This window comes from Lissotriton helveticus, chromosome 3_1, assembly GCF_964261635.1.
Source record: "Lissotriton helveticus chromosome 3_1, aLisHel1.1, whole genome shotgun sequence".
NCBI lineage: Eukaryota > Metazoa > Chordata > Amphibia > Caudata > Salamandridae > Lissotriton > Lissotriton helveticus.
Window position 1 is genome coordinate 150,746,316 of NC_136061.1, and position 23,377 is coordinate 150,769,692.

General features: G+C 44.9%; 1 long non-coding RNA gene and 7 other non-coding genes across 8 annotated transcripts; all 8 read left to right on the forward strand.

Annotated features, from left to right (window-relative positions):
- The first annotated feature begins 12,661 nt into the window (after positions 1-12,661).
- LOC144822200 (uncharacterized) lies at positions 12,662-23,154 on the forward strand. The gene is made up of 12 exons (XR_013608577.1): positions 12,662-12,691; positions 13,846-13,895; positions 14,187-14,231; positions 15,617-15,686; positions 16,117-16,154; positions 16,687-16,731; positions 17,712-17,760; positions 17,991-18,047; positions 18,917-18,998; positions 19,987-20,128; positions 21,043-21,114; positions 23,077-23,154. It is a non-coding gene; the product is annotated as an uncharacterized LOC144822200 (long non-coding RNA).
- Positions 13,958-14,085, forward strand: LOC144825876 (small nucleolar RNA SNORA40). The gene has a single exon (XR_013609641.1). It is a non-coding gene; the product is annotated as a small nucleolar RNA SNORA40 (small nucleolar RNA).
- LOC144825868 (small nucleolar RNA SNORA18) lies at positions 15,140-15,274 on the forward strand. Its single transcript, XR_013609636.1, has one exon. It is a non-coding gene; the product is annotated as a small nucleolar RNA SNORA18 (small nucleolar RNA).
- LOC144825846 (small nucleolar RNA SNORA8) lies at positions 15,726-15,865 on the forward strand. The gene has a single exon (XR_013609618.1). It is a non-coding gene; the product is annotated as a small nucleolar RNA SNORA8 (small nucleolar RNA).
- LOC144825845 (small nucleolar RNA Z40) lies at positions 16,537-16,607 on the forward strand. The gene has a single exon (XR_013609617.1). It is a non-coding gene; the product is annotated as a small nucleolar RNA Z40 (small nucleolar RNA).
- Positions 17,792-17,930, forward strand: LOC144825847 (small nucleolar RNA SNORA8). The gene has a single exon (XR_013609619.1). It is a non-coding gene; the product is annotated as a small nucleolar RNA SNORA8 (small nucleolar RNA).
- Positions 18,702-18,824, forward strand: LOC144825855 (small nucleolar RNA SNORA32). Its single transcript, XR_013609625.1, has one exon. It is a non-coding gene; the product is annotated as a small nucleolar RNA SNORA32 (small nucleolar RNA).
- LOC144825818 (small nucleolar RNA R38) lies at positions 21,220-21,292 on the forward strand. Its single transcript, XR_013609594.1, has one exon. It is a non-coding gene; the product is annotated as a small nucleolar RNA R38 (small nucleolar RNA).
- Positions 23,155-23,377: the final 223 nt, after the last annotated feature.

Here is a 23,377-nt window from a genome sequence, read left to right on the forward strand (position 1 = left end):
CAGGGTCACTCCAGACCCTGTGCTGGGGAAAAGCCCGCCAAGGAAGTGGGTGTAACCACCCCCCTCCTAGTCCCACCCATAGGGCAGGACTTAGTCGCGTGCCAGCCCCTTTTTACAGGATAAAGGTAGGAACTGGCCCCCTTCCAAATCAGATCATCTTTGAATCCTGAAACTACTTTCCACGAAAGGAACTCAAGACTTCTTCCTAAGATTTCTCCCTTGTGACTAAGGAGTAGTCACCCTGCATCCGCAGGCACCATCTAAGAACACTGCGGTCTGCTGCAAGTCCTTCCTCCGGAATCCGACTGCCCAGCTCGACGAGAACCGGCTTCCCTGGCACCTCTGACCTCTACCTGCATCATCAGTCACGCTGAGATTCGTGGGTGTGACGAGACCTCGAGGGACCGGCCATCTTCAAGACTGCACGACTTCTTTCCAGCAAGCCCGCCGAGTGAATTCCTGGTGAGTGCTTTGGGGTCCGAGAAGCCCCCACCCTGAGCAGCTCCAGCACCGAAGAGCAGCCCCCCAGCATCTCCACGATCTGCGTGGGGCCCTTCTGCTTTTTACTGCTCACCGCGTTGTTTGGCTACTAGCCCGCTGGCTTGTGGCCTTCCTGACGACGCCCGACGACATTTCTGCTGCTGGTCTGGTTGCTCCAGGCTGGCCCTTGCTTCCCTCCATCGGAGAAGTACCCTGGACCCTCCTGGTCCACTCAAGACGCCATTTTAGGTCCACCGCGTGGGCCTTGCATTTGCCAAGACTTGTTGCCCAATCCTGGGTCCAGCGACGTCGACAGCAAGAACCTTCGTGGGACAGCTCGCACCTCCATCCTGGTCGCCGACAACGCCTCCTGGTCCGAGAGACTGCAGAGCCCAGCAGCGCCCACTCACCTGACCGCGGTGACTTCGCCCGGTGCCATCCTGGTGCCCACTTAATCACTGGCTAGTGATTCAAGAACTTGGTCCCCTCTGCTTTCAGGTTTCCTTCTTCCTTGATCCAGGCTTGGATCCATCGAACTTTTCTTCACTGGTCGCCTGCCAGCAACTTCCTTCTTCCAGGCTCCTGGTCCGGCAACGAGATCCCCGACGTCTTTTCAGACCTATGCAGCTGCAGCCCCTGGGCTAGGTAACTTCGGCACTCCGGTGTCCCAGCATAGCCTCACTATCCAAGGGTCAGGATCCACTGTCGTTTTCTCCCTACCAGGTCGGGTTCGCCCGTGAACACTAACTTTGTGAATTCTAGCTTCCATAGACTTTGTCCCGCATCCCGCGTGAGAGTGCACACTCTGCACCCGAGTCCCCTGGGCCTCCTAGTAGTAATCTAACGATTCCCTAGTCCAGTCCTAGCGATTCCAAAGCCTATTAGAACTGTTACTTACCTGCTAGTAATTCGCATTCCACTTTTAGAGTATATGGTTTTTCGTGCCCCTCGGGCATTTGTGTATAACGTGCTAACTTAAGTATTTTCGTAAGAGTTTTGTTGTGTGCTTAGCTCCCTGTCTCATAAAGAGCCAGGGTAGTCTTGTTATAAATAAATACACTGTTTATTTTCATAACAACTTGTGTGGTGTCCTTTCACTGGGTGTTCAAGGGGTAATGTGATGGTAAAACAGCTGGCTTAACACGCCCTCTAGAGTCTTAGCCTTAGACTACTCGTATCCATGTTACTAGGATAGCTGGTATATAAGGTTGACTTACAACCAATCATCAATAAGGGTTGTTTGGACTGATATATAGTGATCACTAGAATAGTGAACACTGCACATCAGGCCAACTTCTCACATGGCGGGTGCTGCTTCAAGCAGCACCCGCCGCAATGTTAAAAGTGCATGTTTTACATTTACATGCACAAAGCGGCAGGCACCGCGCGGTGCCTGCCGCTTTGTGCATGTAAATACTGGGGGGTACCATAGGTACCCCCCATGTGCACCCCCCACCCGCCTACACCCTGGGGGCCCGTAACGGGCCCCCAAAATCAAAAGTACACATGCTTTTCCACGGCGGAAAAACCGCCGCGGAAAAGCATCCTAATTTGGCTGGCGGTGTCTGATAGACACTGCCAGCCAAATGAGAGCTTTTCCGCCGCGGTTGTAATCCGACCGCGGCGGAAAAGCAGCGGACAGAAACCAAGACCCACCAGCCATCGTAATGTGGCGGTGGGTTTTTGGTGGGTCCGCAAAGGATTTTCCGCCTCCTCCGGGCCGGAGGTGGCTTCCGCCGGTCCGGAGGAGGCGGAAAATCCTCCATCCTAATTGGCCCCTCTGTTTGGATAAAAGTAATCTCAACTCCCTCTTGATAGATCTGATCTTCTGGGAGGGCAAGAGGAGTTGACAAGAGATCGAGTCGACTAGAAAACCCAGGAATTCCACTGAGTGAGAGGGGCGCAAAACAGATTAGAGAGGATTCACTAGAAACCCTAGAGACTGTAACAGCTCTATCGACCAGGTTAAATGAGTTTGTAATTGGACTGGACATTAGGCCATAAGGAGAATATCGTCGAGATATACTATCAGCCGAACTCTGCGCGCCCTCAACGACTCCACAACCGGTCTCAGAAGCTTCGTGAAGCACCACGGTGCCGACGAGAGACCGAACGGGAGAACAGTGTACTCGAACCACCTCCCCGACCATTGAAATTGGAGGAAACGGCGATGAGGCTTGTACATCGGGCCGACAACTAAGCGTCCTTCAGGTCGAGGCGGACCATCCAGTCCCCTTCGCAAAGAAGATCCCTGAGAAGATGGATGCCCTCCATCTTGAAATGGCGATACACAACCCCGCCGTTGAAGTCTTTGAGATTTAGAACTAAACGTGACCCGCTCCCTTTCTTCTGTATGAGGAAGACATTGCTGACGAACCCTTGCGGATGAAGTGAAGTCTGAACTATGGCCCCTTTGGCCAGGAGAGACTCGATTTCCTTGGACATTATCTCTTGATCAAGTTGGGAAAAATGAAGGGGCGAAGGAAGGTGGGTCTGATGTGGTGGACTGTAAAACTCTATTCTGTACCCGAGGACAGTCTGCAATACCCATGCATCGCTGGAGATCATACGCCAATTTTTTAGAAAATACTGTATTCTGCCCCCCAGAACAACATCTGTATAAGGAATCAAGCTCACCTGAGTTGGAGAAATCCTGACGTCCTCCCTAATTTCCTCCATAACGTCCTTTATTGGCCTGTCCACTACCTTTACGGGAGGGGTAGAAATTGGACTTGGAGCCGGAATAGGAAGTATCCTGACTTCCTCCCTTCTGGGACTCAGTGCCACGGTGATACTGTTGGGCAGATCCTCAGCCGAACGAACGTCCCCTGGAACGTCCGGCCCTTCCAAAAAACGGGCGGAATGCCCTATGGAGGGATGATTGTGCCTCGTCAAGGCCACTGAACGTGGCGACAAATTTGGTCAACTCTTTGAGGAAGGGTTGACCAAACAGAAGACCCTGAGCGAGGGGACCTGACTCGGAGGCAGCCAACTCAGTCAACCTGGGATCCATTTTTAATAGGATGGGCCGACGCCTTTCAGTAGATATAGCACAACTAGCATTTCCCAACTGGCACACAGCACGTTGAGCCCATCCAATCAGTTCGTCAGGATCGATGCAGACAGCTGACTCCTTGGCCTGGAAACCCATGTCCAAAATCTTTGTAAGGGGGCCCAGGAGATCTAAAACGTTATCCTGGCACAGACGCCAAGACCTAGCAATACCCTTCTTGGGATCTTTTGAAAACTTTTTGAGGTAAGTAATGATAGTAGGGTCAACCTCGGGAGTGTCCGCCAGCTTGTCTGCCAAATCAGGGCGAGGACACTCCGACCTAAGACGCGCTCTCACGTCCTGGTCAAAGGGCTGACGAATGTGGGCCTGAATGTACTCTGCGACTTCATTTGAAGGGAGCCAAGACTTGGAGTTGGGATGAAGTATGTCAGACGGCTCAAAGGTAGGAACCTGAGGCTGAGAAGGGGCATCCACAAAATGCTCCTTGCGAGCTTTCTTTGCAGGGGGAGGGACAGACGGACCAGAAGAAAAGATGAAGAAGTGTCATCAGAGTCTGAAGAGGAATGAGTAACCTTGGACGCCTTCTTCGAAGCACCACCTGAGGACAGGGTTTTGGCCAATTTGGCGAAATCTGACTGATGGGGATTTTTTGGAGACTTAGAAGAGCGTTTAGAAGAGGAAGAGGGCACCCAACCCTGTTGCGAAGCATATTCGGTCAAGTGACGTTTTAATGGTGCAATAGCGTGAACCAAAGCCACATTCACGGAGTGCTGCACCCCTTGATCTAGAGCTTCCACTAGATCTTGCTCCATGGATCCAGCATTCTCCTCTTCATAATAGTATTCCTCCTCTTCACAAAAATCACCCATAATAATACAATGTGAAGATAAATATGCCCACAGAGGAAAATACGATATTCAAGTCAAAAAGACTACTACGGGGGGAGTGACTACCCCAAAGCAAGCCAGGCAGGCAGGGGAACCCTACCTCAATAATTTAATAATAGGAATGTGGAGGGAGGGCTTGCTATTGGTAAGCCACTCTAGGCACTGCCTCTAGTAATTATACAGCCCAAACCTTTAAAAAGTGAAAGGGCAAAGGCTGGGGACTCCCTGAGCAGGCTGTGGGCTTCAGGCAAGAGAAACGCTGCCTTCGCGTGTGAAACTCTGTGAGTAAACACGGAAGCTACAAAGCTATGGGCTTCTGCGCATGCGCCGAATGCTGCCTGCAAAATGCCAGGAATGCGGAGAGATGCACGATAGCTGCGCGCGCACTCCAGAGTCCCCGAACTCCCTCTCCACAGAGAGACACTGAACGTAAGGCCCTTCAGACACTCAAACAAAACCGGGAACTGATTGTGAAGCCTGCCGATAAAGGTGGTGGGATAGTAGTACAATCTATGGATAATTACAAAACTGAGATAAAGCGACAGCTCAGCAATGTCAATCATTACATGATTTTGAGATCAAATCCCCTAGCTGAAATTCAAACATCCATCAACGCTGTTACATCTATTGCTAAATCAGCTGGGTATTTGAGTGATAAGGAATTCACCTATTTGAACTGCAAATTTCCAAGGACGCCTGTCCTTTATACTCTTCCTAAAGTGCACAAGGATATAACCAACCCTCCAGGCCGGCCCATTGTCTCCGGATGTGGGTCGGTCCTGGAGCCCTTGTGCAAATATATTGATGTATTTATCAAGGACTTTGCCATCAATACCCGCAGTTATGTACGTGATAGCGGAGATATGATCACACAACTTGAATCTATGGATTTCTGTCCATCCTCTGAACTGTTGGTGTGCTTGGACCTAGAATCCTTGTACACAAACATTCCACAGGTGGAGGGGATCGAGGTGATTCGTACTATTCTAGACACTCGACCAGCACCAGTTCCGGTTCCGACTGATTTTATTATTGAGTTATTGACTATTTCTTTGACTCGTAATTATTTTGAGTTTGACGGAAAGTCTTATTTACAGGTGAAGGGCACGTCCATGGGGGCTTTTTATGCCCCCAACTTTGCTATACTTTATGTGGATGATTTTGAAAACCGATTTATTTATGATTTGACTGTTAATCCCTATTTTGACTGTATACGTCACTGGCGAAGATACATTGACGATATTTTTTTCATTTGGACTGGGACTGAGACTGATTTATCTTTATTTTTGGACTGGCTAAATCGTTGTTCATCTGACATGAAATTTACATCTATCTGTAGTAATTCCCATGTTGATTTTCTTGACCTAACCATCTCCCCTCATGATGGCAAGTTATCGACAAAATTGTTTACAAAACCCACAGCCCGAAACACACTTTTAGAATACTCTAGTAACCACCCAAGGGGACTGAGGGATGGCTTGCCCTTTGGACAGTTTTTGCGTATTCGCAGAAATTGCTTTTTTAAGGAGGATTATTTTGAGGAGGCTGAAATTTTGTCTGAGAAACTTAGACAACGTGGTTATCCCCGCTAGCTAGTCAAGAGATCCATGAAGAGAGCATGGTACAACCATCGTGAGTTTCTTTTAACCCCAAAAGTCAAAAAGCAGAACAATCGTATTCCCTGTGTAACAACTTTTGGAACAAAGAGCAATAAATTGACCGCTATTGTCAAAAAACATTGGCCCTTGGTGATAGCGACGAGCATCACACAGGAACCTCCTCTGTTTTCATATAAGAGAGGAAAAAACCTTTGTGACCACCTTGTGAGGGCTGCTCTCCCTAAAGCTGAGATGCCAAATCTAACATCTCTTTGGGGTCTAAACAAACTACTTGGACACTATAAATGTGGCCGCTGTAAAATGTGTGACTCAAGTCTTAACACCAAACAATTCACACATGGAAATATTGTACATAACCTCAAAGACTACTCTAACTGTAACACCCAGAATGTTATATACGCGATCTGGTGTCCATGTGATCTTATTTACATAGGACAAACCACCCAAAAAATGAAGACACGGCTGACCCAACATAAAAGCCGTATTCGTTGCCAGACAGAGAATGCACCTCTAGTGTCCCATTATTTGGAACACAAACATGCCCCATCAGAATTACGCTGGCAGGTCATTGAGGTTGTACATGTCCCTGCGAGAGGAGGCAGTATTTCAGGGATTCTAAATAAAGCGGAATGCCGCTGGATGCTTCGCTGTGACAGCATTAACTGTGGTTTGAACTCATTTGAGGAGTGCCACTCCTTAACCTATGGGTGAACCTACTACACACATCTATGATCACTGAAAACTGTACCTCATTATGTTATTTAGATATTTCTAAATATTGTGAATTGTATTACTGTGCATTAGCTATATAATATACTTTGACTGCATTGTATAGTGCATTGTACAGCAATATTCATGCTCACACCATGTTCTGACTGTTTTGTATCATGGAATATTCAAGTATTTGAAATTGTAATTGGATTTTTCTATAGGTATACACAGTCAACATTACACCATGTTCTGATTGTTTTTGTATTATGCAATGTTTGAGTGTTTTAAATTGTAATTGGACTCTCCTACAGGTATATATTACTCTGTCAAATGTTTCTAATCAAAAGTTTTTTAACTCAACATGCACTTAATGGTGTCCACTACGATCTTGTTCTTTTTCTTTGGGGTAAGGTTTTTAATTTCTAATACAGTGGCATCCTTACTATTCTAATTGCACTGCACCATATTATTTTTGTGTTTATGACTTATTGAGCCTTATAAAGTTGCATCAGCCTATCTTTTATGTTTGAACTCGGAACTGTCTACCATTTCAAGATGCAGTCAGTAAGTTATGTTAACATATCGCCCCTTAATAAAGTTGTATCAGCCCCCTTTTTTGACGGTCGAAATCGGAACTGTCTACTATTTTAAGATGGCGGCCATTCTTTTTGGCACTTCGTAGTCCGTTAGTTATGTTAATACAAACGCCCTTTAAATATCGGCGGCTGTATAGATGCGGTTCACTCATTTTTTAATTGACCGCGATAGCAGGACTCTCAAGGTAAGACGTCCGAGTGTCGGATTGCATTTCCCTAAAGCCCGTACGATATTTTGTAAGACGTACTGACCGTGAGGGTTTTGGTTTTCCCCCCTTTTTTACAAACAGTGGCCTAATTTGAACTCTTGCACCACGTGTGTTTTCGCTACATTTAAGTATGCACCGACATTTGTATGTATGAGTGTCACTTGTTTAGTTCCGAGTTTATTATCCATGCATATGTCGATTGATGCAATCCCTTATATCTGTGACTTGCAATTGCAATTACCGCTATTGCGTGCACACCAATTGTTACAAGTCAGCCCTTTTGGGTTGCAGTGTTTGCACATAAGCCGACTTTTCTGCCCTCTCAATCTATTCGATATCCCATCCAGAATTAATAATTGTGAAATAACCGATTTTTTTTTCGTATCTATACACCATGTATTCCAGATTTGGTCAGGCTATGTTACATCTGAGTAAATTGTCTGTCGATTGCACATGGAGTATACTGGTGCACCAACATGTAATCATGTCTGACCCTTGAAGATTGTCTTAAATAAAAAAAAATGTAAAACAATCTAATTTTCGAAACTGAAGGTGTCGTTCAAGGCCAACCTCTTTATAGTTGAACAGTAAATAATTTTGATCCTTTGTCACCTATTTTTTAAATTTCCCTAGACCTGTGGCCGGGTGCTGTGACGGGCCTATTATTTACAAAGCCCTTGATGGAGGACTGAAATTCCAATCCCTCCCGATGTTAATCGCATTCCAGTGTAACAACTTTAATTACACTTGATATATACTGAATGACAGTTGCCTTTCAAGTAAGTGGCTTTCGATAAGTCCACAAATTACACGTTCCTTCTTCTCTTTAATTAGGATATTAATGAAGTTTTCTTTTTACAGTAATTCGAATTTGGAAATTACTGTATATATACCAACTAAGAACATGAATATTCCAGTTTGGATTTTAAATGTAGGTGTTTATTTTTCTGATCTGCACAATATTGGTGTCGGTATTATCCCACACTTGTAGAGGTCTGGCAATTTTTCTTCTTCTTCCACGATGGGCTCGGTTCTTACCTGTTTTTTAATTAAATCACGTGGTGAGCAGCTTTTTTCTGTTTCTCTTCTCTTTCTTGCTTTCTATTTTTTCTTTTTGTTGCCTCTAAGGGAGTCCAAATATTAACATTGTTGTAATTACATTTACAGAACTTTGACGCTCAAAGAATTTTCTTGTCCTGATGATGACCGCAACCTCTGACTGCGGTCGAAACGCCGTCGACGTATTTGTGGCTCATAAATTTTAGTGGACACATGAATTTTGTATATGTTGTACCCCTCTTTTAACATAATTATGGTTTGCCACATGTTTGGTTTTCCCTGTATGTTTTGTAATTTTGTATAAACCAGCAATTATATCTCTTGAGCGCACTATTTATAATAAATTTGTGATAATTTTCTAATCTTTTCTGATAGTTATTGATTTGAGTCTCCCTTTTCCCTTCTTCCTTTTCTTTTTTCCTTTTATTCTTCTGTTTCCTTTTGCTAAATGAAATTTGTTCGCAATTGATTATTTTGACAATTGTGTTTTGTTATTGGTCTCCTGAACTGTTGTTTGGAATACTAATTGACTACCACTGGTTCAGGTTGGTGGGTTGCCTCTGTGGTTGTTTATGATCACAGAGAGACACGGGCACTAGGTGCCCGAATCACGGAAGGCGGACCCGCGCTTCCAAATCCGAAAAACGGCACAGAAAGCAGCCGCAACAACAAGATACCCGGTGAAGCGTCAAAGCGAAATAAAGCGAACAACGTGGCAGTCACACCAAGGCAAGTAAACACAAGAATTACCACGATGCATTAACAGCAATATAAGAAATATTGTGCAAATAGAGGAAAACACTTAACTGGCTGCGGAGCAGCAAAGAAAGAGGAAGTACTAGCCTCTATGGTCCTTTATATAGGGATGTAGTCTCTATGGTTGCCCAGGTATTCATGGGTATTGTAGTTGTCTTTTTCTTTACTGTGTTCTTATTGGCTGCTGTCTGTCAGTAAAGAAATAGAGAAAGCATAATCGGAGCCGCCTGTCCTGCCATAGAATTAACAAATCATCCTGCCTCAACCACACTACCCAACTCCCCACCACCACACTTCTTGTTCCGGCAATCAATTATTAGCATGCTGCAGAGCATCAGTTTGGACTCCAGACTGCTATCTTTCCCACGTGGGGCCCAGGCCCAGCCGACTTGAGCTTCCCAAAAAAGAATGTCATAGGCCCCATTCCTTGATCTCTTCTCAGCTGCATATATTAAATTAAATAGAGAGTCAGCACAACAGTGTGACTCTCAGCTGACTCAACCCGCCGCAGTCGACTACAGAACCGGGCATTTATTTTCAGGGCACACATAGGTCACAGCCAGGCCTGCCTGTATTATTTCAAAAACACTAGACTAGTTTAAGCTTTACGTTCAACTTTTTAACTAACCCTAAATTAATTAAATGTTGACGAGCTGAGCCTTTACCGGCGATCACAGCAGCCGCACGGCACAGCCAGCCTGTCAACAGAGTTAGTACAGGGCGACTCTGCTGAAGTGAGGCAGGCGTTCGGGTCGAAGCTGCAAGAAAGTGAAGTTCTATTGTCGGACCTGCAGTGGGCACCTCAGTGGACAGCGAATCAGCAACTGGTCTGAAATAATGAATTGAGATCTCATAAGTCTTAAATAATTAAATGAGATCTCGTCTTTTCATTGAATCTTCTGTCCTACAATGTTACACTGGCGCTTGTTTTACAGAGCCACCGGGAAGGTGGACCCGAGTGGGAAGCTGGTAATGAGAAAGCAGCAAAATACTACGAAATATTAGTTATGCATTGAAAACCACCACTCTGAGCACGAAACGTGACAAGCTGTGTTCACATAAAAACAGCATAAAATACTTTTTTTATAGACTAAGCCTGTGTCGTTTGATTTGTGATTAAAGCGCTCAAATCATGCCCACTTCCCGCAATTGCAGCGTGCGTACGCTCGTGCTACAGTTACACAGACTTGTTACTTAAGTCAGTGCCAGAAGCACCTCTGCAACCTGGCAGAAAGTAAAGTGCGAAACAGTAACTAAACTTTCTTAAACTTAACGTCTTATCTCTGTCTTCTTTACAGTCAAGACTGACTGTCTCACACAGTCTCCTCTTGTCCGGCGGCGGTGAGCCACACACGGGGTCACGGACGTACAGTCGTGACATAACATGATGACCCAGACCATAATGACCACCAGTCACTCTGGCAGACTCACTGCAGCGCCCGCGATGCCTCTGATGCAGCGCGGCCCGGGCCACGATCATGCTGAGAGTCACTCAGTAAGTTGCGGTCGATGATGTCCCAAACGCCGCTGGGAGTGGGTATCATTAATTAATTACGCGCAGCCAGCAGCAGGCTGCCTAGGTGAGGCAGAGGTGCTTCAGTCTACTGACGAGTGTCCCCCGCCGCTCCTCTGGCGACCTCACTTCCTCCTGCATTGCAGGACGGGCCGCGTGAGGTTACATTTGGATATTAATCCCCCGCGCCCACACTCAGGCAGTAGCAACTGACTGTTACTGTCCTGGTGAGGGAAGGCCCCCAGGTTTCAAATCGGCAGTGGTCTGGTGTCAGTCAGGGGGCCCGGGAATAATTAATTAGTGCAGCCAGGCTGGCAGCAGGTGGCTGAGGCTGCAAATTGTAACATTGTAGCAGCACTTACTCTCACTCAGCCAGAGCGGAGGAGAATTGAATCCTTAACTGTTTATTGACTGACACTGAGCCAGCTGAGTTGCTGGCAGCAGTGCCGGCACGCTAGCACCGCATAGCCAGTTTCAGTGTCATTAAAAATGCATGACAATGCATTTCAGTGCAGTGATGCGAAACACAACACTGAAATACGTTAGTCCCATGTGATGCGTGATACTTGGCAGGCCTGAGCATCACTGAAACAACATGGCTCCATGTCATGTAAATAACTAAACACATCCCATCTCATCAGCACTGTTATATACATTTATATTCATACAATTTACACCAACAGTACACATTAGACACAACCCCGCACCATCACAGGCACAAGGGGGCTTATTTACAAGACCCTTGCGCCGCCGGTGCGTCACTTTTAAAATGGGAAAAAGTGATGTACTGGAGGCGCAAGGGTTTTGTAAATAAGCCCCATCATGCCTTCTTGCCATGTAGTGGGCAAAACATATGCCATCTCAATAACACAACCGTATCAACATGTATTCATACACCGATCCACAGTAAAAGTACAAATTTAATGCAAATACCAACACAATCACATGCATAGTCCAGTCCCAAGAACAATGGCGTGCAAAACCCGGCCCCAGCATTAATAAAAGGCACTGTCATTCACAATGCCGATAGTTCAAAGTTTTGAAAATGCGAGACCTATTGCATTGCAAATGCTCGTTTAAATCTTGTAGTGGGTTATAGGCACATGCAAAAAAACGATTAAACCTTTTCCGACGTTCCAGCTCTATACGTGATCGAGATAACTTTCATTAAGTAATCAAAGCAGCGTATGCTGAAATGATTTAATTGTGGTAACAATATCGTGTCAGCATCATAAAACTGCACAGCAAGACTTTATGTTCATTTACTTAGATAATTTCGAACTGATTGCAAAGTGTTTTGATATTTGTGTTCTGCCATTTTGATCAAAGGGCATATGTTTGTGTGGACTGGTCCTTCCAATTGTTTGACTGAAAAGGAGATATTTACTAGACAAAGATGGCGTCCAGATTTACCTATGTGAAGCCATCGTTCCAGCTTTAAACTGCGGGACGTGGAAACAACAGTACGTGCAAAGTTTAAGTTATTTTGGACAGGACTCCTCCCTATTTCCTCACCCAACATGATAGACCTTAAGAGGCACGCGTTAGTACCGGAGTGGTTTGGCAGTAGTTTGTGAGTTAGAATAGACTGACTCAAGGCTGTCCACGCAGTTTAATTAAATGCACGTGTTTGTTAACATGTTTTCATTTTACAAAACGTCGAAGACTAGAACGTGGAAAAAAGAAGTCCCGCTGTGCTGCAGAATAATTCTGTGCGTGTGTCGTCAGACAATTCTTTCCATGCGTAATGACGTTCGACGTGTGCGCAAGACCTGCCCTCTTTCTGCTGTATAAATATCCGCCACGTTTTCTATCCAGCCTGTTTCATGTTCTCTCGCCAGGGAAACGGTAAGGATTTGAAAGCAGCGCAGCATGGTTGGAGTGTTTTGCGTCGAGGCCTAGCAGACACGCGCTTAGTTAGACTAGCATGCTCTATAGGTTATTTCGTCTTCATCGAATGTTTTCGCTTCTTTAAAGCTGGAGGGGGTCGATGTTACTGTCTTGACTCGTGGACGGATGTATCCTTGCTAGTCTTGTGAACCCTCTTGCCCGGGAGGGTCTTAAGTTACTGAGCCATTTGTTTTTTTGTACTACTGGAAATATTCTCCAGTGAAATAGTTGTTAAAATTCTGCTTGCGCGAATTTAATCGGTCGTAGCAAAAGACTATTTTTTTTTTTAAAATAATTTGTTTGTAGTCTTAACCGGTCTGGTCGAAGTACAAGTCAAATGTATCTCCTGTAGGCGTAGCGTAGATAGTGCTGTATTTGCAATTGGAGCGCCAAGCTTGCATAAAAAATATCTCCCTCTTAGTAATCGGGGCTAATCTTTGGCTTCTCTGTAGTTGCGGTGTCTAGCTTAGTCCATTTCGTTCACCACGGTTAAAGGCTACCCTTTAAACTTTGATCCAAATGTGTACTTCTGCTAGTCCAGCATAGTTGGGAACTAGGTGTGCCGGTCATTTCAGATCCACTAGAAATGATGCGATATTTTCAGCTACTAAAAGGTTACCAGTTACTCTTTGCATAATGTGACACTTGTCGCTTGAACCGGTTTATCTGTGAGCGCAGTTGTGCACGGGGTGTATTATGTGGGTAATGTGGTACATGTATAATCATGCGTGTAACGCTGCTGGTGCCGAAACTCGTAGTCCTTCGTCTTGCAATGCTGGTGTCACAAAGTCCTGTGAATGTCCGGGGGGAAAAGAGTGCTTTTCGAAATGCCACTTGATTTTTAACACGCCATAGTCTCTCTATGGTGTATGAACTCATTGTGGCTAGATCAATTTACAGGGTTTGCTTCCATCTCTGTATGCACCATGACAGTGATGACAATGAGACCTGGCACATGATAACTCAACAAACTTATTTTATAAGTACCCTTGCTTACTCCTTAGTATTAAAATGATTTCGCGGTCTCACTTTGTGTGCAAACCTTGTTTTATAGCGCAGATTGCAGGAAATCAAGCTTAAACAATATACTTAACAATCTTCTTTCTTTGTAGTCCCATGATGTCTGTCCAAGATGTGTCGCAGTTTCATTGGCTGTTAAACAGTAAGTAAACCTTAGTAAAAGTATTTTAGCTGCTCTATTTTCTTGGTGTTTTTTTGCTTATGAGCACTTGATAGGTTTTGCTTACACGTGGGCAAAAGCCAATCTTCTAAAGTGCTTAGAGGATATTCTTCTTTTGCAACCCACAGCTGTTTACTCTGTAGAAGTTGTGTTACTTGTAAGAAGGGACAAACTTATAGGTCGCGTCCTGTTGCTGAATGTTTGTGTCGTCGGATATCCGACTTCAGAAGTTATGCGTATATAAAGTAATAAAAAAACTTTTTTGTGTTTTAGGTCCAGTAGCATTTTTTGCCGACCATGGATGATCGTTACTTGCTGGTAAGATTCCTTGAATGAAGCCACTGATTTCTTGGTACTATGTTATCTGCAGAAACTAGTATAATGTTCCGTGAAACTTCCCCAACATCCTTTGTAGTTGGATCGATTGTTCCCAATTTGAAATGGGAATGAATATAAACTTAAACCTATCGAAGTCCATGGCAGTGTCGCTAGTGTTAACCTTCTTGAGCGCATACCTCGGTGCATTTAAAGTACCTTGTCAACTAGTTAAACAATTAACTTGGTTGTTATTGGAATGGCGGCGCGCTGCATGCCACCAGTCCTGTCTGTCCAGCCGCTAGAATTCTTGTTAAACTGTAGAGTACCTGGTAATTCAGTGCGGACTATGACTAGTGGTTTATGTAACGCGCACTGATCTGCCTAGCCTCAGTGATTGAATAATGCTGTGACTACAGATGCCATCTGTTCCATGGGCGCTGATTGTGACCTAGTGTGGCTCACTGGTTAGAGGCGGCAGGCCTGAGAGCAGAAGTCAGCCTGGGACCAGGGTTCAATTCCCGACGCGGCAGGGTCGTGGACCTTGGTCAGCGGACTCAATAATTCTCGCTTCGGTGCTTACTCTAATCAGGGGTTCCACTCGGCAACTCTGGGCATTAGCTTGCCTAATCTCCACAACGGCCCCACCAATTCCGGGGATGCCTGGCTCCACCTTGGGGACTCCCAGCAAGGGACCATCCCACAGGGAAAGCCAGGACGGGTTCCCCAGAGTTATACAGCGCCGGGACGCCCCGTTGCTGGGGCAGCTGTGCGCTTTACAAGTATACTACATTTACATTTGTTGGAAAAGTCGCATTAGGTTTCCGTGTCCTTTTCTCGGGTCCTGTTAATGAGGGCAGAGGCGTCCGAGTAAATACAGTAAAACAACCTTCCTGCTATAGAATTGTAGCGTTGAGGTCTATCCCGACGGAGCTTCCACTGTAGGTTCATGTCGTTGGAAATGCCTCATAGAGAAACTTGTGGTTCGCTTTACCCACTGGTCTAACTTCTAGGCTTGGTGGGCTGAAAAAATCCACAAAACATTTTTCCTTGCCGATTTTATTTTAACTTGCCCATGTGCAGACACTTGTCGAACAGCGTATAATAAACACACAGGTTCGGCGTCGCATCTTCTGAAATTACCTGTTGTACTGAAGATCTGGTAAACTACAGTAACTAAATCAATGATGTACGTCACTAGGTTTTACTTTCCTGTGTAATTGGTGTATGTCTAATTGTAAAACCGGGTCCCTTGCCTTTTGGCTACTTTAGCGCTGTACAAACACCACATATAAACAGTAGTTGGCATTTATTCTTGGAACCGAGTGCCTGCCTAAAGGCGTGGCTGGATGTTAAGTTACAAACCACCTTTGTTTTCTTTTGCGCAGGTTTCTTGCAGTACCGCCGAAGATATAACCATGCTCTGAAGTCTCCGCCGAGGGCTAGCACCCCCTGCAGGTGAGCTGCTGTTGCTACAGTTACTGTAGACTGAAATGCTGCACCGAATGGTATCTGCACACACCAGCCTCTTCCTGGTGCGGTGTTCATTGATCGGTGCTACAGTACCCCAGCATCTGGCATCGTTGGTTTGCAGGCCTCTCGTGTTTGTCGAACCTGGTATTTCTGCTGGTACAAGCTGCATTCATTGTGTTTAACTATCACTGATGTAGCCAATCAATTATCTTTATTTAGATACAACACATATATCTTTAAGATGTAGCATTTAGCCAATTGTATCAGTAATATAGCGTGCGGCTAAGGGCCGTGCTAGCGTTAAATTACGCCTTTAGCTGGACCGGTCTTTAGATGTTGTGCAGGCTGGCATGATCTGTTGCTGACGGCACCTTGTTTCGAATTTACTTGAATTATAATTTGCTGTTTCTTTTAGATGCGGCTGGTGAAAGCTACTTCCATCATGTTGAAATGGTACGTGAAGGTTCGAGCGGAGCTCTGATTATAGAGTTGTATTTCAATGCCCTCTTGTTATGCATTGCTGCAATTATGCCTTATTACAGCTGAGGCAGATTGGGCACTCCATGAGAATACGTTACTTATAAGTAATCGCAGTGGGCGTATTCCATTCTATATGGAGGTCTGATTCTAAACCCTGGGGGAACCTCTCGCTCTTCTCAATCTAGCCCCTAAAAGGGGAACTGAAAGACCATTAATATACCGTGATCTTTAATTACCTTTACCTGCTTGGGCCAGCTTTAGTTGGGGCTAGATCCGTGGGTGCAGATCTGAATCTGCTAGCATTAAAGCAATGGTAGATACAGCGCTCTGCCAAGGCCAGCAGTCCGGGGTCTTCTACTGTCATGATGATTGGCAAATGTTCAACTGCTCTGAAGAAGTGAGTGATAAAAGCCTTTCTGAACGATGATCTGTAATCCCCTTTAATTTGTGGCGTGGCTGATAGTTTGGTTCTGCTTGCTCAGCTTTCTCCCGTCTGTTTCAACAGGTGTCTTGAAGCGTGCAGATGGTACTTGAGCCTGCATCCCTTAAGGTAACTTTCAATAACACGCATTACAAATCTTTACTTGCAATACTTATGTCTGTACTACTACTTGGGTTTTAATATGGTTAAACGTATAAACTGATTTGTTTGGGAATCCTAGTTGGATTACTTAAACAGTATAGGATACAGTTAAGCGATGTAGGTGGCCTCCCTAAACCACATCCACGTAAAGTTAGTGCCCCAAATATCCATCTACTAAGGAAAGGATAGGTTGTTCCGTAGACTTCATTTGAAAGGAGTGGTCATGGGTCCCCTGCAGCTTTTAGTACAGTTTGCACTAGTTTCTACCCTCGCTTTAGGGGCGGATAGGGGACACGCCCGGAATTTGCCCGCTGCTGCTCGGGTCATGGCGATGGATTTCACCCCAACAGTGTGGTGCGATTATTTCAAATTTGGTCTAGTCTTTAAGTACATAATCGTGCTCTACAGGAATCCCCACTACCTGAATGAGTGAAGTAAGACTTTGCTGATCAGTGTATATATTTTGTTATGATTTTATTATAGTTAACAGCCCTATGAATAAAGCCTTGCCTCTCGTCCTAATTTATCGCTAGCCCGTTTATTTGTGGGCTTTCGCAGGCATCCACCCGGCTTAGTTAAACTGGAGCAATACACATAACCCAACATGGTTATCTTGGTGTAGGCCTTTCCATCTAACATGCCTATAATTTGTCGCAATGACCAGAGCAGTATGTTTTCAACTCCTGAGACTGGAAAAGGGATGCTGTGAATCATGCAGCCACTGCAAATGATGCCTGCTTTATAGAAACTGAAGTATTGGGTCCCAGAGCCTCGCACCCAAATTTCATATGTACTGCGGTTCCGATGATGAAACTGTTCAACTGCTGTGTGACTTGTAAGATGAACTGAAATGGTTTTCTGAGCAGAACTGCCAGCTGGCGTGGCATTTAATAATGCGTCCTGATTGGTGGAACATGAGGATTTTTCTCTTCTCCCCCCCCTTGTAGGTGACCAGAGCCTAGAGTCTTATCTTCCCTGGAGTTGAATCTCCTGGAGGTAAGTGTCTGACCGACCTCTTGACCTTTATTGCACTGCATGGTATCTGCACACACCAGCTGTTTCCTGGTGCGGTGTTCATAAGTCGGTGCTAGATCAACTCGGAATGTGGCATCGTTGGTTTGCAGGCCGCATCTGCTTGTAATCCTGGTATTTCTGCCGATACAAATACTTAACGTGTTAACTTAACATCTTATGTTGCGTCCGTTCACTGTTTTATTTCTTTTCAGGGATCCATGAAGGCGTGGCCGCTGCGACTGTTACCAGATCATATTTGACAGTTCCAGGTAAATGTTTTGATTAGGCTTGTGGCCATTTGTGTGGCAGCCTTACATTTTCCAACCTCCTACCATGTAATGCTGAGCCCTCTTGCATATAGCTTTTGTATTGGACCTTCAGTCTGGCGGGAGGGTGCGTAACTGCCATTCTACCCTCCCGCCCTCTTTGCTCCTTACCCCATCACTGTATAGTTCATGGCGCTCATAATCCGTGACAGGGCAGTGATGCCTTTCACGTCCTTTTCATCGCTGCCTACCACCTCTGATGCTTTATATTAATGTCCACCTTCCTATTCTATGCCCTCCTATGGCTGCCTGCCTTATCGGTGACCACCTCTGCTTTTATATTGCTCTTGTCAGCCATATTGTCCTGTCAGCTCCCCTCCAGTCACTCACTGTAGGACACCCACTTTCCAGACTCCTCTCCACCCCCTACTGCCCTTGATCTCTTCCACGGCCTTATCCACCCCAGTGCCCCCTTCCTGAAACGCCCCTCTACCCCCAAATCGCTCCATAGCTGCTTGGTTATGGTGTCCCTCTTCACATAGCGTTTCACCCCTCAAGTTCGGAGACCACGGGCCTGGTCCAACATCGCACTGAGCTTTGGACCTTTGTGGCAGTCTCTGAACCATTTCCAGCAAAAAATATAGATTGTGTGATCTTCGGTCATTACCAAGGCTGTTTGAATGTGCAGTTTCAGGTCTGCCGTGGACATGACCATATAGCAAAGTCTACAGCAGACGTCTCTTGGCTACGCGTGTAGCATTTGTCTGCTGTTGCACACTTTGGAACCGGTAATAGCCTGCGTTTAGGTGCTGATTTCAAACCGTGATTGTTCTGTTGCATGCTTTAGCTAATCCGGACTTTTTTTTCCGAAGAACTGAAATAAGCTGGTGGCCCCTCCTTAGAAGAATGGCCTTCATGATACAATGCAAAGTGGACAACACCACTCTGGCAAAGGTAAGGCTCTATTCTCTCCCCACCACCACCCTCCTTGGTTCTGTTCAACATGGTCATTTCAAAGAGTGCTTATGTGGCTATCAACCCATTGCGCTTCACGCTATGACCAAAGATAAAAATCCTCTGCAGGATACCGTGGGCACCTGTGTGCACTGTGGTCTATTCCAGAGGAGACATCGTCTGAGGCGAATGGCATGTTAGCGACAATTGCTTTAGATTGTTACTATTTGTGTAGAGCTGTTTATTTTAATATGGCCTTACAAGATGATACAAATGCTTGTTGTGCTTTCTTAGAGGGGTTCAGTGATTGTATTTGGTCTTGTGAAGTGTTGGTGCCACTAATGTGGCATGTAGCATTTTTTTAGGTCGTGCCTGAGCCAGCCTGCATGCACTGCGCTGGTGATCGGTTGTAGTTCAGTACAGGGGACTACCTACCCACTCCCCTCCCCATTGTCATTTGTTTCCGTCCTTCCTTGTTGCAGCCTTCTGATTCAGTAATTGGCTTGTTAGTCCCTCCTTACTACCGCTTTGTCTTCATTTGTAGCCTTGAGAGAGTATGCAGCTCCTCGGGGTTGAGAGAGGAAGAGGAGGCAAAAGAGGAAATGGATTCCTCCTGGTCAGAACTAGGGTCCGCACCCAGCAAGCTAGGTGACATGCGTCATCCTAGTCGGCACTGCAATATCCGGGCACCCATAAAGGGGCTCTATAGCGGAGATCTTTTGTTCCTGGCAGTATGGTGCAGTGCGTGTGAGGGGCCTAGTGGTGTAGATGTGAGTGGAAGTGATTATTAGAACAGGTTGATAGTCAAAAATATGGCTGTTCAGGCTGGCTATCCACCTGACTAAAAACAAAGTAAGAGTGCAGCCTGCTGACGTCTATGCTCAACTCTGTAGGTCTATTTGTAGCCTCCCATGGCTACTGGGCCCTTTACTTCTGTTACACAGTACGTTTATTAGTCTCTAAGCACTCTACTTTCTTCCTACTGCAGACCGGACGACATGCGCAGCTGGGGCAATGGCAGCCACTTTTTCTTTCGTTTCCAAATGAGCGTTCGGCTGGACGTGAGTGTATGGGCCTATGTGGCAGCATCCAGTGCCATCTGTCTGGTCTGGGTTCAACCTCCATCACAAGTAAGTGTTCTATGGAACCCTCGGTGGTATGCCAGCTTTGCATGTGAAACTGTTAGGTGCGCTCAGTACACGTTGGGAAGTTGTGGGTTTGCAGTGTAGCGTCATATTGGGCCAAGCGGGTTGGACCCTCTCGGAGCGTGACGCGAGCCAACGTTTAAGAGCAGTGAAAAGTTGGTACTTTGATTATATTCACTTGAACTGAATTAAGCGGAAGGAAGTAGTATTTACAGATTGTTATACTTCCCCTACTTCTTTCGGAAGTGTTGGCGAAGGCGGTGGCCTGACCTCTCTCCTCACCCTGTTGAGGTTTTTAGGCTGGTTGGGTATGAGGAACTTAAAGTCATTGTGGGTGGATTTTCACTTTATTCACCTGGTCCATCGTGGCGATGGTGGTCCCCTGCGATGGCACCCAACCGTTTCCTGGTCTTGACAAACTGCTTGTTTTCTAATTGAGAGGCTCGCATATTTATGTACTCCATCCGTATTCTAACTGAAAAGATAATGGTAGTGACGCGTGTGTAGGAGCTATTGGCGAAAGATTAAAATGTACATTTCACTTCATTGACGTTATGTAGTCTGTTTGATCGAAGTCGTTCTGGGGAATTCCTGAAAGGTAGCAGTCCCAGTGTCGTAAGATAAACCACTTTTAGATTACCATGTTTGGTAGTTTGAAAAAATAACATAGAGCTCCACAATAACCAGTGCACTGTTATGTACCTGATAGTGTGCTTTATCTCTCCCGTGTTATTTTTAAGAAAGCAGTCTATGATGATACGTTATCCCTGTCTGAGTCAAAGATCAGTGTGGAAAAAAAATTACTGAGACTTGCTTTGTGAAACTTAATCTGCGTGGCTTTGCCCCTAAATTGGTTAGTTTGCCACTAAACTTCTCATTTTTTTTTTTTTCAATTTCAGGCTCCATCCTAGACTACTTATGTTCATGTGGCTGAAGTTTCATGGGAGAGGATCGGAGGCACTTTTCAGCAGGTAGTTAACGCATCTTTGCTGACCTGTATGCAAGGAGCCTTGTTAAATATTGGAATCGGTTGTTGACGTGAGGACACCACTGTCACTCATGAGGCCTGCGTGTAATTGAGCCAGTGATGATTTGTTATCCCTGTCTGAAATAAAGCAATGAACGGGACAACTTTTTTCTGAGGCTAAATTTGTCAATTGTTTAGGTTTCTGTATGTTTTATTTAATTGACAAATATGTTTTCCTATGCGTAAATTACACCACCATCGAAAAATAGACCCCTTCGATCAAACCCTTGATACTAATTTTCTTTTAGCATGAAATGCATGTTGGTTTTCATTTTTAGTGACCAGACTTATTGTGCTGAATCGCAAACTCTGAAATTGCTAAACATGTAGCAGCTTTGGCATGTGTATAGCCAATTTATGTCATCTTTCAATTTGGAAGCATTTCAAGGCTTGTAATGAGTGCATGATATCAGCCAGGTTCTCTAGCTTAGCTAAAATGTACTGTTCACTTTCCGGCATACAGATTTTATGTGCTGATAATTTGAGAGGCAATCTGTGGTTAATATCCTACAGACCCTGGTCACGCCATGAGTGATACATAGATTCAGGTTATAACACTGCCGATACTAGCATGTTACTTTCTGTGGGAGTAGCCTGGATACTAGCGTTCAGATTTAATTTTAAGCTAAACTATTTAAGATAAAGTAGTTCACCTAGGGCAGTATCATTTTAGGTCTTTCCCAGTGCATGCAAGACCATTTGATTTTAGGTCTAGTCCGAACCAGCTTGCATGCCCTGCTTTGGTGCTCTGCTGTAGTAACGTATGGAAGAGAAGCTCTGCCCACATTTCATTGGCTTCTGTCTGTCGGGCTTCTGATTCAGTAATTGGTTTGTTAGTTCCTCCTTAGTACCACCTTTTCTTAATTTGTAACCTCCCATGACTACTGGCTGCTTAACTTTGGTTGTGTTAGTCTTGTCAGCACTATTAGTATTTACTGCAGGCACGACATGCGTTTCAAGCATTTGCTTTATTTTCTTTCCTTTCATCAACATGGCCCTGGATATCTAGGAGAAAGTGAACACCTGCTTGTGACTGGGGTATTCTGTACTCATTAAGAGTATCGGAACATCACTGTTAAATGTGTGAAGAGTAGCATGCTTAATGAGCTACAGCAAGCTTCCTCATCTCTAAGTGGGTGCCAGGTTGTTTTTGATTGCCAGATTTTTGCCTTGCCAAGGATGCGTAGTCGAAGCATGGTCCTTTACTTGATTATGTGACCTATCCACATTTGGAGTAGCCTTGTATTCTGGAGATTTAAAGTGGGCAAAGGAAGGGTACCTTGATTTACCAAAAGTGTTAATTTGCTAATGTATGCAGTGGCATTGCCATTGGTACATTAAACAAGTGAAACATTGTCTTTGCATTCACCAGGCCAGAAAGTTTCTCCAAAGTGTGGTGAATTGTGCCCTGTAGTTTCTCAAATGTTCACCATTCGTACCAGTGCATTTCAAGCTCTTGTACGCCTATATTTTTCATGCAAGACCGCATTTACGAAGGACGATGATGCAGGCAAGGTCATTAATCTGCTTTTTAGTCTCTCCTTAGTACCGCGTTGTCATTTGTAACCTATGGGACAACCCTTTTACTTCTGTTACAAAATGTCATTTAGCACTGGCGCTCCATGTTCACTTTCAAAGTAGCCCATGATAATAATTGCATCTGCTCATTTGAAGTTAAATAGGTCTCAGTTACAAGAGTTTGAACTATTTGCATGTTGAATGATCTCAATGTCTTAAGTGTCAATTTACAAAAGCATTGTTGGGTACAGTGCCAATAGCTTAATTTTACAATGTGGGACCTATTGCATTGTAAATGCTTGTTTAGTGCATGAATCTCCTCTGACTAAACAATGTTGAGCTGAAGGTCGTGAATGACTATAGTAATCCCTGGCAATTTGTCTTTCAGGTACGTCTGTCCCAGAGGCGCCTCTTTCCTTGGATACTTAACTATTTTTGTGCAATAAAAAGAGAAGTTCATAGCTGGCTATTGTGTTTTCTTTAAATTGGTTGTGCAGGCCTAAAGTCCATGACTTTTGCAGATGCCATTATTTTTGGGAGAGGGCACCTTTTCAGCACATGTCTGGTTGGACTGAAATGTCTTAGTGGGCAATTTGTTAAACATTACTTGAAAGATTCAAACCAATTAATTTTCAGTAAACTTTCTATCGTCATTGAGGATTATTAGCTGGATATAGCAAGTGTTAAAC